Raw genomic sequence first — 19,677 nt, forward strand, 5'->3', positions numbered from 1 at the left:
ATTGGAACAAATTGTTCTCATACCTCCATTCCACCAGGGGAAGTCTTCACTGCTTCAGGAAGACATCCCCCTAACTCACTGACATGTCTGAGGCCCATTGATTACTCTCAATCTGGGTTAGCATGTCTGCTGAGACAGTTTACCAGTGTGGCTATTGTGCACACTACAGCTTCTTGGAGCCACAGGTGAGAAGGAATGATATAAAATAAAACCTGAAGACTAGGCACTATCTAGACTACCAGGAGACCTTAAATGCTAGGCTGAGAAGTTCATTAGAGGCAATACAGAGCTACTCAAGACTCCTGTGAAAGTAAATAAAAGTAAAAATAAGTAAAACTTATTAGAAATGTCATCTCAGTGTGGGTCAACATGAGAAATCAGACACAACTCAGCTATAAGAGTTAAAAAATGGGAAATGAGTTTTCACTTCCCATCTATTGGCAACTATGATTAAACCCATTTAACTAGTCATTATCAAACAGCATCTGAAAAGTGTTACAAATAAAAAAAATGTTCTGGAAATCAAGGATTCTTAACTTGGTGCTCACAAACATTTTGCTTTAATTTGCTCAGAACTCCATTTTGATAAAAATGTGTCCCAAAAGTCTTAGTGCACTTTTAATGCTTGAACTTTAAAACTGCACTAATACTTTTGGAACACCCTTATATCATTGGTTTTCCTTAGTATTCCTACGAATTTCATTCATTTAAAAACATTATTCTGAGAAGCGGTCCACAGGTTTCAACAAACTGGCAAAATGGTAATGAACCCCTGTTCTAGACATAAGCAGCTCATCTTTATTTTGGGGTTCAGCTTTTGGCTCTGGCCTGGGCATGATTCGCATGGACCAGAGGAGATGGATCGGCCAGGATCTGTACCAGTGGGGATCATGGTCCTCTGAGGTATCAGACTGCCTGATTTGGTGTATTTTAAATATACCAGATCATTTTTCAGAAGCTCCTCTATGTAGAGATCTCTCTTCTTTGGTTACCATTACTGAAGTCTCTGTAATGCAGGGACCAGGGCCAGCATAGTTCTATTTCTGATCAAATTGTTCAACCTTGCCTGGTTGACTCAGAGTTACTCAGCTCCACAGGATCAGGGTGAAGCCCTTAAAGCCAGGGTCACTGGCTCTGTGTTCACTCCTCCATTCCCCTCTGGGTTCTGTTCTTGGCGTTGCAGATTTCTTTCTCCATGAAGACCCTTCTTGGACGATGACTCTGCCCCTGAGCTCCCTTCTTCTCAATGATCGGGTTCATCTCAGAATGTCTATTTCAAGGAAAGTGCCTAGGCCAGACATGCCTCCTTCTTCAGTTCTCTCTGACTCCGCCGTGTCATCTTTCCTCATTTGAATATAAGCTCCTTGAAGGTAGGATCTTTCTTTTTTTCTTTTCTTTTTAGATTTTTGAACACTAGTCTTCTATCCCAGATGCTTAATGTGAATGTTGAGCCACTCCCCATGTTTTCATCTTATTCTGGCTGCGTTGCTTTTATTTGTGCAAAGTTTTTTAATCTTCATATCATCAAAATCATGTATTTTGTGATTTCATTTATGTCATGTTTGGTTAAGAATTTTCCCCCTAACCACAGCTGGGAAAGATAATTTTTCAAGCCCCTCCACTGAATCAATTGCCTTTTTTTAACCATAAAAAGAAAAGTACTGGCTTGCTAAAGCTTGACGCTGCCACAGCTCTAGTGACACTTAGAAATCTGCGGCTCCTAACCCACAACCCACTTAACCAAGGTGCAAAGTCAAGCCATTTTTCATTCATTCATCTCATTGACTCGGCAAGCACTTACGAAGGGACACTGTGCTAGGATGCTTCACGAGATACAAAGTTTACTTAAGACCTGGTCCTTGTTTTCCCTGGGCTAACAGCCCTGGAGTGGGCCGACACACCATCCAACAGCTGGAGCATCCAGGGCCATGTGTGACGGGAGGGAGGCCAGGAAGTCCGGTCTCTCCATTTCATTTAACAGACACTGACGAAGCACCAGGTGTATGCCCCGCTCCTGCCCCGTCAGGGCGCGTGCATTCAGGAGGGCCCTCCTGCGTCCGGCTGGGCCGGGCTGCAGGGTGATATTGACACTGAGTCTGATACTGTTACCTTTGGAGGCTCAGGCGGGCTGGGGGCGGGGGCGCTGGAGGCCTAGCACGTGCAAGAGAGGAGGCCGGTGTGGAGATGGAGGCACGGGTGGGCGAGGCCACTGCGGGGGGCTGGGTTTGCTTCATCTCGGGAGGAATTAGAGGGGTGACGTGAGCCTGGCCTCAGTTCAGGGAGAACCGAGGAAGGCCAAGGCCGGTGCCTGCCCTCAGGGAACTTACAGTCGAAGGGAGGGGACAGCAAGCAAACAGCGGGGAGCCGGTGCCCTAGGGGAAGGAGGGAGAGGAGGCAATCACCGCGGGGGGTACTCTGGCTACAGCCGGGAGGGGTTCTGGCTGTAGGAAGGGCGGGGCTTCCCCTCCCCCCCCCCCCCCCCCCCGACCATGGCGAAGGTCAGGACTCTCCTGGGTCAGCCTGAGCCCTAGGGGGCCCCCTTCCCAGTCGCAGCGCCCCTCCCTTCCTCTTGTGCCGCCCCGCCCCGCCCCTCCTTCGGCCGAGCTCTCCCTCCTCCCCTCCTCCTTCCTGCACTCCCCCCTCCCCTCCGGCCCGGGAGGGGGCGGGGCCGCGAGTGCATCCGGGTAACTGACCCGCTGACCTCTGGGCGAGAGCGCGCCGGGCCGGCCCCGCCCCTGCCCCTGGACGGCCCCGCCCCTCCCGGCCGGGCCCCGCCCCCGCTCCCGGCTTCCCGCTGCCGCCGCCGCAGCTGCCCGGAGGAGGAGGAGGGAGTGAAGGCCGAGCTCGCCTGACCCGGACCCCTGGCCCTTGACCCGGACCCCCGGCCTCTGACCCGGACCCCCGGCCCCTGACCGCGCCTGCGCCCGAGCCCGAACCCGAGCCGAGCCGCCCGCCGGGGGCCGGGCCGGGCCGGGGCAGGGCCGGGGGCAGGGGCCGGGCCGGGGCACAGCCCCTCTTGCCCCACGCCTGCCGCCGCCGCCGCCTCCGCAGGTAAGGGCCGCAGCCCCTCGCCCAGCCCCGGCCCCTGGTCCAGCCTCCAAGCTTCAGCCCTCGCCGTGCCCCTCGCCAGTCCTCTCGGAATCGGGAACTTTGGGGTCCAAGGCCCAAACCGGGCCCCTGCTCCCCAGAGAAGTGGGGAGAAGCCCGAGTGGGTTCGTGGACGGGCGGGGCCACAGGCAGCTGGAACTGCCTCCGGGCAGGTGTGGGTGACCCTGACCCCCCCATTTTGGGCCCGGCCCAGCCCCCGGGGCGGGGCGGGGGCGGGGCGGGGGGGCCTAGGGTCGGGATCCTGGGCTGGTTCGGGGTCCCCGCCGAGCCCAGCCTCCGCCCCCTGATCTGCCTATTTCTGCGTCCCGGCGCGGGGTCGCGGCCCCCGTGTCGCCCTTTGGGGAGGGGGAGGCCTGCGGGCCCGCCCTGGGTAAGCGGGGACTCCCAGGAGCGCCCCCCATCCAGTGGACTGGCCCGAGGCGCAGCCTGAGCTCGTGGGAGACGCGGTCCCGTTCAAAAAGTTTGGAGAGGACTCTTTGTCCGACTTTGCGGGTGCTTTGGAATCCAGGCGTGGCACGGGTCCGAGGCCCCCCGCCGGGCCGGTGCGGGCAGGGCTGCGGGGGCGCCCCCCACCGGGCGGGTGCGGGGAGGGCCTGGGGCTGATTCAGCCCGTGACTCATTCCCGCGGGCCTTGGGCAGGCAGGTTTTGTGTCCTGTCCCGCATCCAGCCTCCGTGGGGGTGCGGGGGTGGGGTGGGGGGCCCTCCGGGTGCGGAAGAGGAAAGACAGCAGCCAGCTGTCGGTGGGGATGGTTTGCGGCAGCGTTTTCCAGATTGTTTTGGAACTTAAGAACAGAAAGTTAATCTTGAAGAGGGTTGGTCTTTACCAGCTCTTGCTGTGTGTCTTTAGGGTGAAAGACCATGTCTCTCAACCAGCCCGGCCTAGGTCCTCTTCCCCAAAGTTGGGGTTCCGTGTCCTGCTTCCTTGACTTTGCACACATAGTCCCCAGCTCTGCAAGGCGCCCCTTTACGCCTCTGGACGATCTCTGCTCTTCCCCCTCAGCTTTTTAGTCCAGCAGTCCCCTCATGGAGGGCACTGTGCACTTTTTGAGGTTTCATGGGTGTGGGGAGCTTCTGCTGAGAAAACCCCCCCTACCAGCTCGGATCATAACTGCTTCTCAACGCAGTCTTGGAGAGCTCCTGGGAGCCTTTGGCCGGGCCGATTGTCCAGGATGTGGCCAAGACTGCCCTTGTGGCCTGCTCTTTGCAATGCCAGGGTCTCCTGGCCACCACATACAAGTGCACAGAGTAGGTGATTAGTAAACACTCCTTAGATTGAACTGGGTCAAGTGCATCTTCCTCCCCAGATTTAATTTGGAACATAAAGACTTGCTGTTGAAAAATGAGGACAAATACCAGGATGAAAAAGGACCCAGATTCCTAGGAGGGTGAGAGGATGGAAAGCCTGACCCACGCTGTGAAATTGTCCTTTGAGAAGGTCTGCTAGCACCACTTTTGCTGGACTCTCCTGATGCCAGGCATCAGAGGGTGTTCCTTTTCCTGGCCAGTGACAGTCCCTGTATTTCACTGCACATTCTTTGGTGTAGGAGAATTAGAAAGTTACAAACCAAGAGCAAGTCTCTCCCTTCTTGATGAGCTCACTGGTTCTTTTGGGTATATTTTGGTGTTTTGTCTCCTTTGGATCGTCACTGTCAGGGACTGTTCAAGTATTCCAGCAGGATGCCTTCACTAATATGGCTTTTGAATCCTTTCCTGACAGTGATGGTAGTCTCGGTTCCTCAGGAGCAGAGGGGCTCCCCTGACAGAGGTCTCGCGGTGTAGCCCCCACAGCATAAAGACCACTCTGTTTGGGGGATGGATCAGAACTTAACCACAGTCAGCAAGAGAGCCAAGGAGGAGGATTGTGCTCCTTTAAAACAAACTCCAGACGATTTGTTCTTCCCTGGGAGGTGGCTTGATAAGAGAACTGACTCCTCAGGGTTGGTCTTGGACAAAGCAGCAGTAGTTTTTAGAAAAAGAAAGTGCTTTGCTGCTCCCTGATTCCATTCTGTGGAGTGCCCTGGAAGGAGGCAGCACATTGGCCACCATTTCCCAACTCTTGGAGAGGAGGTTCCCCACCTCCACACTGATAACATTTAGTGGGCCTGTGATTTCTGTGGGAAATTCCTCTGTCCCCTGCATGCTGGCTCCTACCTGGCAATTGGGGCTGCTGCAGAGGTGCCCCTGGGAGATGGGACTTTGTCACTGTGTATCAGAGACAGTCCTGGAACCCAGGTCTTTCTGGCTTCGAGGCTCTCATTTCAGAGAAGCCTGTCTGGTTTGGATTCAGGGAACACGAGGAGGAAGTGTGGGAGACCTGTCAGCAGTATTCTGACTTGTCATTGTCAGTTGTGTCCGACTTGGTGACCCCATTTGGAGTTGTCTTGGCAGAGATGCTGGATTAGTTTGCCATTTCCTTCTCCAGCTCATTTGACAGAAGAGGAAACTGAGGCAAATGAGGGTCACACAGCTAGTAAGTATCTGAGGCCAGGTTTCAGTTCAGAAAGATGAGTCTTTCTGACTCCAGGGCTGGTGCTCTATCCAGTGGGCCACCCAGCTCCCCTAAGTAACACTTTGACTGTTTGGGGGCCAAAGGAGCTCTTCCGTGATTGTTCTTCCTAGACTTTTTATGGGTTTTTTTAGGTTCATCTGGAAACTTTAGCTGTCAGACTTGAGAATTAATTCTTACTTGAAGGGAAAGGAGTTGAGCAAGAGTGGCTTACCTCTGTTTTCACTCTCCTAACCTATAGCCAGAGCCTAAGGATCAATGCAGACCCACAGCCCAGGCCATGGTGCTGCTTCAGAAGCTCCTCAGCTCTCTCTGACCCTGCAGCAGGGACCTGAGAACTTACTTTTTGTGCATTTTTATCCCATTCTCATTGGCTTTCTTTTTAGGCCTCTGTGGTTTGCTTTGTGCACTGTAAAACATTGTTCTGAGTCCATACCGCAACAAAGAGTGACAGGCACCTGCCTCACGCCTTGGCATTGAAACTGTTCCCAGCTTGGCCTCATCTTGCCCTTCCAGCCTTCTTATTCACTGCTTCCCTCTACACTGGAGACCTTGGCCCAGCCAAACCATTCCTTAAACACATGGCCCCATCTCCCACTTCTGTGCCTTTGCCCTGACCTCACCGGCAGACGCCCTCACCTCACCGGCAGACGCCCTTATTTCCTTGAGGCCCTCCTGTCTGGTGTCATGCATGCTCTCTGGATAGTGGAATGCTGCGCTGTCCCTGGCTGGGATGCCTCTTTTACATGGGCAGTGAGAGTCTAAAAGAAACCCAAGGAAGTTTCAGGGAAATTGTCCACTCCACGAGAACCAAGCTGCTATGCTCTGCCTCTGCCCCCATTGTTTGGATTTGTGGGAATCTGCCCGTGTGCAGGGGCCTTGCTTAGTGTTCAAGCGCTCTTGGGCAGATGACCTGGGAGGCAGGAGGGAAAGTGTGGGGGTGCTGGGGAGGGACGCTGCGGCCCAGTGACCCATGGGATTGGGTTAGGACATTACTTAAGGCTGGCTCAGACCAAATGTGGCCTCAGTCGGGTCACCTGGATTTGGCAATGGGACTTGTGGAGATAGGTTAGAAATAGATATTCATTCTTCACTTTTCTCCTCTTCAATGTAAAACAGTGACTGGTTGGCACTGCGATTTCGTCAGGTGCGCCTTCGAGAATACAGACTTCTTTTCAGAGGATCTCAAGTTGGAGGGAGCCTGAGAGTGCCTCTCCTTCACCTTCTCCTGCCCACACTTGACTGATGAGCAGGTGGGCCCAGGCTGGCAGAGCCAGGCTCCAGAGCCAGTCCTTGGCCCTCTGGCCCCTGCTGATGGCGGTGGGTGTGCAGATAGTTTTTCTAAGTAGATGCTCACTTTTTACAAAGTTTAATTTTAATCGCAGGACATCTCATGTATGTTTTCATGGACAATATTTTTATTGCTGTCATTTGTTTTTCTCTCTTTTCGATTTCCTCTCATATCGCTCCCATTCCCTTTTCAGAGAGCCATCCCACGTAAAAAAGTAAAACAAAGGAGAAAAGAAGACGATAAAAAGCACTCGCTGAAGCTGCCCGCAGGGAGCCTCCCCGGGCTCCTGCCCAGGCGTTGGCCTCGCGTTTGCTCGATTCTGCTCACTGTGATCTTCCTCCACTCACGTCATCCTTTCTCTGCCTCTTGGTCTTTGTCCTCGCCAGCGTTTCATTCAGCAGTCACGTTCCCTACATCCATGTTGCCAGTTCTCCCGTGGGGCATCTACTTTGTTGCAACTTTTCGCTCCCACTGAAAGCACGATGCTCTCAGTGTTTATGTTCCTAGGGAACTTTCTTCTTATCTGGGATCTCTGCCTACCAGTGGAGTCCCTGGGTCACAGGGTGTGGACGTCTTAGGCACTTTACTCTCAGAATTCCAGTTACACTTTTATTTTGAAACATCTTAGGACTTTATGACCAAGTAAAGGCACCAGTGAGGTGCAGATCATTGGACAGACTTGGATTGTTTTTCCTCCTTAAGTCAGCTAGAATCCTTCCTTCCCTTCTGAGATCCTTAGCTCTTCTTGCCCCCTGACTTTGTCTGTGGTTTGTGTCTGCTTAAGGGGTTTGTAGCACCTGGAGAGCGGATACTGTGTTGTGTGTGTCCGTCCTTCCATACCGAAGAAGACCATGCCGTCAGAGACATGATGACATGACTTGCACTTGACTTTGTTGTGAGGAAGGGCTGTGCAGGGCACCAGCCTCACTTCTCCTCCAGAGCCATCTGAATCCAGTGACTAGATGACTGGAGTGGAAACAGCAGTGACTAGAAGGACTGGAGTTCGAATTCTGCTTGAGGGGGAAGCTACTCACTGAACCTCATGGTCTGTAAAATGAAGTTGTCAGACACTATGGGCTCCTGCTGAGGCCACTTTTAGTTCTAAGCCTTTGGCTTTCTTTTTTGTATATTTGTATCTCAGTGTCTGGCACACAGTAGGGGCTTAATAAATGCTTGCAGAGTAGTTGAAGGCATGCAGCTGTGTAATTAATAGAGCATGTGCCATGATGTAGCATAAATGTGTACGTAGCCAATCATCCTTCCCACCCTTTCCTCTTTCCCTCATCAGCTCTCATCCAGCTGTCTGTCTGGGGTACAGAGCGGGGCCTGGCCCTGTCCCTCTGGATCTGCCCACACTTGGCAGTTGACTAGAACTCTTGAAACTCAATGTTGAAGAGAGGGCACTAGGGAGCCCCAGCAGGAATTTCAGGATCTTTAAAAAGACAGAAAAGAAACGATGAAGTCAAGTTTGGTGGTGACGTGCACTCAGAAGTTGGGCCTTGCCTTTTATCAGAGAATTCCCAAGGGCTCTTTGGAGGCATTTGTGGAAGAGCTGCTGACAGGCCCTACCACACAGAGAGTAATCTGGCAGATCCCTATAGTTGGGCAGGAAGGCCTGTGGTTGGGGGCAGGAGCCCTCCTGAGCCTGCCTTGCGGGGGTGGAGAAAAGGGGCTGTTTGTGGATTAGGGCCCTATGCTGTTTCTCTTCTACTATTTCAGTGTTTGTAGGGAGATGGGCAGTATGCACAGGTCAGGAGGAGAGGCCCTCTGCCTGCCTTCGATGGGAGCTTTTTTTCTTGAAATGGCAAGAGTTGGAGGAGTTTTTAAAAAAGCGAAAGCAGCTGCTTTCCCTGGAGGAGAGCTGGGTCCTTGGGAAGGCCAGTTCTGTGTATCCCAGGGGCCTGAGCACCCTGCTTCATGACGGATGCCAGCTGCTTTTCACAGGAAGATTGGACTACTGAGGGCTGAGTAATTTCCATGCCCTGGCTCCAAAAGGTGCTATCGTGATGCCAAGTCCTTTAGTTCTGTCCTGTTAGACAGGGAAATTGATGGAAGGCTTTCCCAAATGAATGAGAACAAATGAAAGCTGAGCCAGTACTTGGGCTGAGTCCTTTCAGGAATGCTGGGAATTCCCACCCCCTCTGTGCTCAAACCTTTAGGTCCCAGGACCCCTTGAAAATTGTTAAGGATCTCAAAATGTTTGTGTTCCTGTGGGTCATCTCTATTGATATTTACCATATTAGAAATTAGCATGATGATGAACATAGTTTTGACTTTTCAGAACCTTTGAAGGGTCTCAGATCGTAGGCCACCCTTTGGGAGCTGCTCCCCTAGACCCTCCCCCCAGCTTCACTGCATGGTAGAATTCTGAGGCCCAGGATGGCTCCTCAGGAGCCGAGGAGGCCAGGCTTTAGGTGGAGTGTAAATTGGGGCCTCTGGTGGGCTGTTATCCCAGAGGGGCAGGTCAAGCATTGGGGTACTGTGTTGAGAGCAATCCCAAAGGTAGCCATAGATTTTATGGAACTTATTTTGTACATTTGGCTAACAGTAAGCACCCACTGAATACCCAAATAACCCATCTAAGGGACAGTGAAGTAAATGGGAAGGAAAAGTTCAGACAAAATACTCTGAAGCTGAGAGCTTCCTATCAGGAGGCAAGGGGGAGGTTCCCCCAAGGAAGGCAGGCACATAGAAGGGAGTGTGTGAATGCTGAGAAGCGCCTAGTGCCCATGGAAGCAGCTTTAAAAAAAGTATAAATTAGATGTCCTAGGGGCAGCTAGGTGGTGTAGTGGATAGAGCACCAGTGCAAAAGTTAGGAGAACCTGAGTTCAAATCTCACCTCAGACACTTGACACTCACTAGCTGTGTGACCTTGGGCAAGTCATTTAACCCCAATTGCCTCATCCTGGGTCATCTCCAGTCATCCTGATGAATATCTGGTCACTGGATTCAGATGGCTCTGGAGGAGAAGAGAGCCTGGTGACCTGCACAGCCCTTCCTCACTCAAAACAAAGTCAAGTGCAAGTCATGTCATCATTTCTCTGATGGCATGGTCTTCTTCAGCAACGAAGGATGAATATATGAATTAAATGTCCTAAAAGTTCATCCAGGACAATGGAATTGAGGCCGTTGTGGTCTATACTGGATTGGCCCCACTGAAGTGGGAGCGGTTGTCTAGGCCCTGCTGGGTGTCTGTGAATGGGAAGAATGACAATCCTTGCCCTGGAGTGACTGCCTCTGACCTCCACTCCCATTCCAGCTCCACTATTTACTGCCTCTTTGACTCTGGGCAAGTCCCGTAAAGCAATGGGAGGGAGTGCCTACTATGTGCCAGGCGCTGTCCTGAGCATGTCACAGACATTGTCTCACTTATTGTTCACAACAGCTCTGGGAGGCAGGTGCTTTCCTTAACCCCATTTTACAGGTCAGGGAACTGAGGCACCCAGCTAATAAGTTTCTGAGGCTGAATTTGAACTTGGGTCTTCCTGCCTCCAGATCCTGCACTCTCTATACAGTGGGTCCCCTTAATTGCCTCCAGTTTGGTTCCTGACTCTCTTTGGACCAGTGGACTTTCAGATCCCTTTGCTTCTTAAATCTGTGATCCTAAGAGACCTAAGAATGTCAAACCTGGATTCTTTCATGTCATTTATAGTGGCCAGGCAGATCGTTCCAGTGAATGATGGGGCAGTTCATCTTTGGTCACCTCACTCCTAACCCCTTCAGAAAGCCAATTAATGTCCTGGTATGAGCCCTGGGTATGGAGCTGGGGAGCCCCCCACCTCCCCTGGGGGCCCTAGGACTTTTCTTTTTAGGGAAACATGAAGTGGCCTAGATCGCAAGGTCTGTCTTCTTCCTCCTTTGGTCATGTCAGGGGAGTCCTCTAGCCCTCTTCTTGTGACCACTACTAGGTAAATGTAAATGTAGGTTCCCGAGGATTGTAGATTTAGAGTGGGAAGCAACCTTAGCGATCATCTAGCCCAATCTCTATTTTACAGATGAGGAAACTAAGATCCGGAGAGGTTCCATGTCTTGCCCAGGGTCCCATGTCACTGAGTTGTTAGTAGCAGAAGGATGATTAAAACACTTTCCTTTGTACCACAGTGTCCTCGCATGAATATTTGACCTTGGTGCTGCCTCATGGGAGGTCTTCAGACCAAGACTGGTGATCAGTAGTAGACTCCTAATAAATGCTTATGAGATTGCCCATGTCAAAGGGATTCCTGCCTCCTCCCTGGTCTCTACTTCTTGCTTCCCCAATTCTTTGGAGTCCCTGCTAAAATCCCCCCTGCTGCCAGAAGCCCTTCCCAATCCCCTGTGATGCTGTCCTAGCATATTCTGTATTGGGCTTGTTTGTTCATAACTTTGGCATGTTGTGTCCTGAACACTGAGGGCTAGTGGTGAGTAGGTGAGAGCCTAGAATTGAAGTCAGAGACCTGAGTTTGATTTCGCCTTCAAACGCTCTGGCTTTGTGACCCTGGGCAAAGTTACTTAACTGCCCTCCGCCTCAGTTTCCTTATTTATAAAATAGGGTTAAGATTTCTTGTCCAGCACATTGCAAATCTTTTTTTAAATTAAATTTAATTTTTTTTTAATGTTCTACAATCACTACCATAAAACTTAAATTTTAACCCCCCCCACACCTACCCTCCTCCTCCCCCTCTCTTCTCAAGATGGCATACAATTCTATATAGGATCTACATATACTTTCCTACTGAATACGTTTTCACTATAGTCATGCTATGTAGATGAACTAAAATAAATGGAAGAAATCATATAACAAATCAAAACATCACACACACACACACACACAAACATGATCTGCTACATTCTGTGAATGAATTCCATAGTTCTTTCTCTGATTATGGAAGGCATTTTGCCTTAGAAAACCATTGGGAATTTTTTTTTTTTAAGTTCTTGAGTTAGTATGAAGTTCCAAGTCTACCAGAAAAAACTGTGGCACACTGTGGTCGTTGCTGTGCATAAAGTTCTCCTGGTTCTGCTCCTTTCACTCAGCATCAGGTCATATAAGTCTTTCCAGGCCTCTCTGAAGTCTTCTTGTTCTTCATTTCTTAGGGCGCAATAGTACTCCATTACATTCATACACCATAATTTATTCAGCCATTCCCCAGTTGATGGGCATCCCCTTGATTTCCAGTTCTTGGCCACTACAAAGGGAGCTGCTGTAAATATTTTTGTAATTGTGGGACCCTTTTCCATTTTTATGATCTCTTGAGGATACAGTCCTAGTAGTGATATTGCTGGGTCAAAGGGTATGCACATTTTTGTAGCCCTTTGGGCATAGTTCCAAACCGCTCTCCAGAATGGTTGGATGAGCTCACAGCTCCACCAGCAATGAATTAGTGTTCCAATTCTCCCACATCCTCTCCAACATTTATCATTTTCTTGTTCTGTCATGTTTGCCAATCTTACAGGTGTGATGTGGTACCTTAGAGCTGTTTTGATTTGCATCTCTCTATTCAAAAGTGATTTATAACATTTTTTCATATAACTATAGATATCTTTAATTTCTTCCTCTGAAAATTGCCTGTTCATATCCTTTGACCATTTATCAGTTGGAGAATGACTTGTATAGTTATACATTTGAGTCAGTTCTCTATATATTGTAGAAATGAGGCCTTTATCCCCAAGATCAGCTGTAAAAATTCTTTCCCAATTTACTACATCCCTCTGAATTTTGGTTGCATTGGGTTTGGTTGTACAAAAACTTTTCAGTTTAATGTAATCAAAATTATCCATCTTGCATTTCATAATGCTTTCTATCTCTTCTTTAGTCAAAAATTCTTCCCTTCTCCATAAATCTGATAAATATACTATTCCTTGCTCCTCCAGTTTGTCCATGGTATCAATCTTTATACCTAGATTGTGTACCCATTTGGACTTTATTCTTGTGTACGGTGTCAGGCATGGGTTTATGCCTAGTTTCCGCTTACACTGTTATCCAGTTTTCCCAGCAATTTTTCACATTGCAAATCTTAAAGCACTTTGTAAATGCTAGCTTTTATTATGAGTACAATGTCAGTAGACCCATTGCTTAGGGCAATAACCCAGGCATTGTTTAACCTGCCTGTTGGTGGATTGACTGACCCACAGAATTGGGGTCCCCAGGTTTCATTTAGTTGCTGGCTTAGCTCCTTCAGAGCAAGAACCAGGTGTGTCCAGAGCTGGCGCCTCTGCCCAAGGTGTGGAAAGTGTTTTTCCTGGACTCCGTCCCTCCGCGTATGGAGAGAGAACGCACATCTATGGGATACCTTGGTTTAAAGTTCTCTCTGAAAGGGAGGGAGAAATGGAGGGAGGGAGGAGAACAGTTAGCCAGCCCCTGCCCCACCTTCCTAGGGAGCAAGGTTCAGGGCTCCTGCCATGGATCGGCCAAGGCAGGCCTTTTGCCAGGTTCAGTGTATAAACAACCTTCATCCCAGAGACTCGCCTCCTGCAGATCCTTCACCTCTCCCTTGGGAGACTCAGTTCCTCTGGGTGCTGGCTTTGGGCTGCTCCCTCTGGACTCTCCTTTGTCCTTTCCTCTTGAGGGTGAGAAGCCTTGGAGGGGCTTCTCCTTCTGCGATTATCTCTTCAGCTCTCCCCCAGAAAGAGAGCAGGAAAGGAACAGGGTGGCTGAGAGAGGCTGGCAGTGTAATAGCAAGGACTCTGCATACACAGGAGGGCCTGCTGTACAGGTTCTTAGATCTGCTTTTCTAAAAGGAAGGCAACTTTTGAGGGGCAACAATCTACTTTAATCAAGCACACATATCATTCACTTAGGTCAGAGGAAAAAGCCAGCACCCTGAACTTCAGAGAAAATACAGTCAGAAAAATAAAGATCAACAGATGGGGTTCCCAACTGTCTTACCGTAAGCAATATATACATCACAGTCATCAGACAGATCCAGCTGCCTGACCATTATATACATAGTTACTAGAGACAGAAACACCAACATCTGGGTTTTCAAAGCTGGGGGGCTTTTTAAAATGGCTGTCCAGAGTCTCCTCTGGTACACTAACCTTCTTCCAGAAAGTCAGCCTCAAAGTGAAACCTCACCTCAGAGTATTTATACACTTTTCCGAGCAGGAGGGCAGGACCCTCTGACCCAGTGCCTCAATAGAGATTAACAAAAGGTATTGAGGCCTATTAATGGGTGGGGAAGATCTTTAACTCTTCCTCCTGCCCACTATTAACCTTAAATTGCCATTACAGGAGTGACCCCCTAGGCCCTGGGACATCTTGCCACCTTACTGCCCCTTCATCTTCACTTATGTCACATCTGGGCTAAATTCCTTCCCTCACTGTGTGCGTCAAGGTCTAAAGCGCTATGGCTTTTTCAGGCTTAAGAAGCACTTTACATGTTATCTTATATTTGTGTATTCTAGATATGCCTATGTGTGTACATACATGAGTATGTGTGCAAATCACTTATTCTGTGCCAGGCACTGTGTGCTAAATACTAGGGATGCTGTGCAAAGCTACCGTGAGGTGGGGCCCAGGCCAAGTCAGAGAGTGAGGCCAACTCCTGACATACCCTTACCAGGCCTGGGTGGTACTGTTGATCTGACTATTGAGTCTTGAAGCCAGAAGGGAAAGGGGCTGGAGGGAAGACAGCAACATGTCTAAAGTGTGGCTGCCTGCTGTGGGGGAAGCCTGGATCTTTTGGAGAGTCAGTGCTCGAGGTGCCCACCCCTAGGGGCTCAAGTGGGACCTTTGCGGCCTTTTGGTCTCCATTTCCTCTGAGTCCCAGACTCCTTTGGCCACCTTCTACTCACATTTCTCTGGGCAGTCACATTTTAACAGTAGGAGTCTTGGGATATTTTGTTCTGTAAGCTATAAATCTCTTTTCAGTGAATTAGGACATTGCAAACTTTTGAATGATTTTGAGCAGTCTAGGCCATGGTGGAAGATGAAAAGAGGGTCTGGTCATGTCTCACCCCCACTTTGCCTTAGGGCATAATCTTTTCTGAGCTGACTTGGATGCAGGTTTGGATTCAAATTTCAACTCCCCCACTAATGGGTAATGAGACCCTGGGCAAGCCTCTTAACAGATTTGAGCCTCAGTTTCCTTCTCTGTAAAATAGAGATAGTAGTATTCATGCTATCCACCACCAGATGTGTGTGTGTGTGTGTGTGTGTGTGTGTGTGTGTGTGTAAAGCTATAGGGAACTGAAACTATATAGTGTTTATAGATATCTACAAAAATATAGATTTTCATGTCTATTTTTATAGATAGATATGGTTTTATCTCAGTTTGTCTCTGTCTCTTGTTCTCTCTGGTGTTTGAGTTAACCAAAAACTTTATACATGCATACACACACACACACACACACACACACACACACACACTAAGTCCTACTGTCTTTTCCCATATTTCCCATACATACATAGGCACTAAAAGAGAAGAGGAGTGAGTAAGACCAGGGGAATGTGGGAAAGAAGCTGGGAGGGGCCTCCTAGAGCAATTTGTACCTAGTGGAAAGTGGAGGGAGGGAACTGAAATTGGAATTGCAGTGAACTGGTTTCTGGACTGGTTGACAAGTTGGGCAGGAGGCAAGGCAGCTTCCACAAGTCAAGTCTCTGGGTTTTTGCTCTGCCTCAGACTGGGACTGGCCAGTTTCTGTGTTTCATGTAAACCAGGGCTTCCCATGCTGAGATAGATGGATTGTGAAGAGCTCCAAGGAACTTGTCTAGGAAGGATGGTGTGTGTATGTACGTGTGTATATGTGTGTGGGGGGTAGGGGAGATAGTTATTTAGTACATAAATCAGTTTATCTTTTTGAGATGTTGAAAAAGTTAATCTCTATTTCGTATTGAATGGGAGCAGGGATGGGAAAGTGTCCTGAATGCTGATGGGCACAGGACTGGAGTATGTTTTGGGAAGCCAGGATTAAGACTTAGTTTCTACTTTTACACAGCAGACTTTTGGTAGTGTGGTGAAATCTTAGGGTTGCCTTCTCTAAGTAATGCTTTTAAATGCATAATAAATACATAGGATTACAAAGAAATCCAAATATGAAGAGATGTGCTTACCAAAATATTTTAAAAAGCATATTAAGGGACCCCAGGTTAAGAGTCCCTGCTTTATAAAACCTTAGTTAAAACCACATTCTCTGAGTGAATGATCTAGGTTGAAGTTGTTTGGGGAAGGTGGAGGAAGTGCTATAGAAATCCTGCTTCTCAGGGCACTGCTTAAACACTGCTTGATGCTATTTATCTGTGCACTGGGGGAGACGAACTTTATTCACTTTCCAACCCTGGAGTTGACAAAGTCACATAGAATCTGTCAATCCACAACCATTTATTAAGCACCTACTATGTGCCATACAGGAAACTGAGTGGCGTAGTGGATAGAGCGCTGGGCCTGGAGTCAGAAAGACTTGAGCTCAAATCTGGCCTCAGACACTTACTAGTTGTGTGACCCTGAGCAAGTCACTTAAGCTCTGTTTGCCTTAATCCGCTGGAGAAAGAAATGGCAAACCACTCCCATGTCTTTACCAAGAACCCCATGGCCACTGTGGTCTGCAGGTCGTGAAGAGTTGGTCATGACCGAACTACTGAACAACAACGTGCCAGACATTGTAGTAGTGTGTTTGCCTCTCAGAGAAGGCCTGCTACGACAGCTGGGTGACTGCTTGTTGGCTGTCGTTAAGAAGCATTTGTGCTGGGCTCTGTGCTAATCATTGAGGACAGAGAAAGGCAAAAGACTGCTTTCAAGCAGCTCTCAGTCTCATGGGGTGCAGTGAGGGTGATGATAACATGCAGGCGACCACGTATGAACAAGATATAGGCATCCACATACAGAGCCACCGCAGATGGGACAAATCAGTGTGAAGGAGAGACTCAGGAAAGCAAGAAGTCAGGAGTGGGTGATGAGGAGGCTGAGGGCACAGTGGAATGTCTTGTCTGCAGGACAGCCTGGGGGTGGTCATTGGATCCTAGGGTAAGGGCTGGGCAGTTGGATGGAAGAAGGAGGAAGGAAGCAGCCAGACTGTGAAGAACTTGAAAAGCCAAACAGGACTTTATCTTTGCCCCTGGGGGTCATAGGGAACCACAGGGGTTTATGGAATTGGTGGGAGCGTGCACAATCAGACTTGTCACCTAGGAAGATCCCATTGGCAGCTGAATGGAGGATGAACTGGAGGCAGAGACACCCGCTAGAAGGTTTTTGCAAGAGCCCAGCTGTGACTCCTGCCGCTGAGGACCCTTCCCACTCTGAGCCATGACTGGGAGAAAAATATAGATACAGGAACCAGTAGGAGGAATATCCAGATTAAGTTTTTCCTAGTTAAGGCATTAGGCTGCTGAGTGAAGTTGCATGAGAAAGAATGTCCTCTACTTTCAGATTTCGTTGTAAAAGTAGTAGGCTGGATTTCAGAAGTTATTCTAGTCTGGAAGGGGGAGAGTGTGTCAGGTTGAGCCTGGAGGTGGGAATGAAGTCATTTAGAAAATCCTTGATAAAGCTGTAATGGGAACTAGAAGGGACAATGTGGTAAAACTGACATTGTTTAGTGAGTCATTCAACAAACATTTCTCAGCAGGTGGCCCAAGCACAGAGGTGGGGAACCTACAACCTCAAGGCCACATGTGACCCTCTAGTGCAGAAAAAGCTGCACTTCAGGATGTAGAAGACCACATGCAGCCTCAAGGCCCCAGGTTCCCCACCTCTGCCTCAAAGACTGGAGCTGGGCTTGTGCCTTGCCTCTGATCCCAGCTACAGGACCCTGGGCAACTCACTCCACTTCTCAGTTTCAGTTTCCTCATCAACAGAATGGGGATGGCACTGTATCACAGAGTTCTGAGATACTATCTGTCTAGTGATTTGAAATCCTTACAATTCTATAGAAACACCAGCTGTTAGGATCAGAGACTGCATTTAGGGCTAAAGTCATACAGCCCAGTTACTTTCTTTGACAGTTGATGAAGGTAAGGCCCCAAAAGATTGTGACTTGTTCACCGGTACACTTGGAATTCAAAGCCCAGAACTTCTGACTGCAGATGCCCTGCTCTTTGCACTGCCGCGACATTGTCGTTAGCTAACACGTGTTCTCTGTCGTCTTGGTGCTTACCTTCAGGTCAGAAGGGGTGTGAGGTATGGAGAGTCATAATACAGACAGTGAGTGTCTGTTAGGAGCTGTGCCTTTGAGGTTCTCAAAACAGATTACAGCATGCAGTCTGGTCAGTGTGGCATAGTGCCAAGGGTCGGGCCTGGCAGCAGCACTGCACCTGGATGCCTATCTTCAGATGTTCTTTAAAAATTTGTAAAACAGAGATTTACCTGCGTTTGGCTCCTTCCCCCTTCCCAGCTATCCGTTCCTTATCACAGTATTTTTCAAAAAAAAGAAAGGAAGAAAATCATTAAAACCTAGTGACATATTAAACAAGTTAAATATTCTATCCGGTTTTCCAGGCCTGTGGACCCCACCTCTGGGGAGGGCATGAAGGACGGGTCTCCTTATACCTCTTCCTTGGGGCCGAGCTTGTTCCGTGGGTTTGGAGACATTCAGTTTTGTTTATGTTGTGTTGGTTTGGCTCTTTCCATTTCCAGTCTTGGGGGTGCTATGCAAATTGTTTTCTTGGCCCAGCATGCTTCACTTGTTTTGCATCAGTTCATAGAAGTCTTTGCAGGAGTCTCTGAATTCCTCCTGCTCATCACCTGGTACAGCCTCCAACATTCTGCCCTAGCTGGGTGACAGTGACCAGTCTGAGAAATTCAGGTGCTTTGTCTGTCCGCCCTTCCTTCGTCATTTTCAAAGCCTTAATCCTCACCCATTCAATCAGTTGTCAGTCCTTGTGGATTGTTTCCCAGTGTCTCTTGTATCTGGGCCCTTCTCCTTCTAGACACACACCCCACAGAACAGCCACGTTGACTTTCTTGCTGATTTTTTGCCTTGGCACAGGCTGTCTGTTGTTCCTGGAATGCATTTCCTCCTTAGCACTGTTGTCCCGCCCTGCACCTCCCAAAGAAAGACTACCTGATATTTACCTCTGTTTTCCATCCTTAGGTGAGTGCATTTTGACTGTCTCCGTTTTCCTATAGTCTGAAATCTCATCGTCTCTTGGGCTGACTCAGCTTTTAATCCTCTACCTTCTCAGCTCCCTTACCCCTCTGATGGGAAGGATGGAGCCTGGAGCCAAGGGTTCAGCAAACAAGGGAGCTGAAGAAAGGCCAGAGAGCATCCATCAGGTGTCGACGGTGGTCTGTGCCAGGCGCTGGGCAGACAGGGGAGGCCTGACCAAGATGAAACAGGTCCTGCCTTCCTGTGGCAGAATGAACACTCTAGAGGAGAACGATTGAGTTCAGTTCAATTCAGCATAAGTTGGTTGTTGTGTTTGTTCTTGAAGAGAACTGTGACATTAGGGAGATAAAGACATGACTTTCAGTTGACTTGGATTTCAGTGAGGGAGGGCTGGGCAAGGTCGCCAGCTTCACTTTCTCCTCCAGAGCCATCTGGATCCAGTGACAAGATATTTATCAGGATGACCGGAGATGGCCCAGAATGCAATGGGAGACCCTGGCTCTTTTAGGCGGAGACCTTTGCAGGTTCTCACTTAGACAGTTATGAAGTGCCAGTTATGTGCCTGGCATTGTGCTCAGTGCTGAGAAGACAAATAAGAAAGATTACCTCCAGGATTCAACAGTCCAAAGGAGAGGATGATCCACAAAAGGCCAGTGGAAGTGTTGTAGTGGGGGGGGTGTCCACTTACGTTAGAAGGTAGACAAGAGGATCTGGGACTGAACTCTGGGGAACATCCATGTGTGTGTGACCTGG

The 19,677-nt window shown here is 49.1% G+C and overlaps 1 protein-coding gene across 26 annotated transcripts in view; it reads left to right on the plus strand.

Moving 5' to 3' along the window:
• Positions 1-1,257: 1,257 nt before the first annotated feature.
• Positions 1,258-19,677, plus strand: part of LRRFIP2 (LRR binding FLII interacting protein 2) — a 119,022-nt gene continuing 100,602 nt past the window's right edge. For 5 of the 26 annotated variants that reach the window (XM_072598919.1, XM_072598917.1, XM_072598916.1 and 2 more), the window contains exon 1: positions 15,127-19,154. The gene's annotated coding sequence lies outside the window, so the exon portion shown is untranslated. Of the gene's footprint in view, positions 1,371-2,924; positions 3,052-3,399; positions 3,479-3,499; positions 3,628-15,125; positions 19,155-19,677 lie in introns of those variants that run through there. The other 21 variants (XM_072598922.1, XM_072598920.1, XM_072598921.1 and 18 more) reach the window with 17 other exon arrangements.

This window comes from Notamacropus eugenii, chromosome 3 (genome assembly GCF_028372415.1).
Source record: "Notamacropus eugenii isolate mMacEug1 chromosome 3, mMacEug1.pri_v2, whole genome shotgun sequence".
NCBI lineage: Eukaryota > Metazoa > Chordata > Mammalia > Diprotodontia > Macropodidae > Notamacropus > Notamacropus eugenii.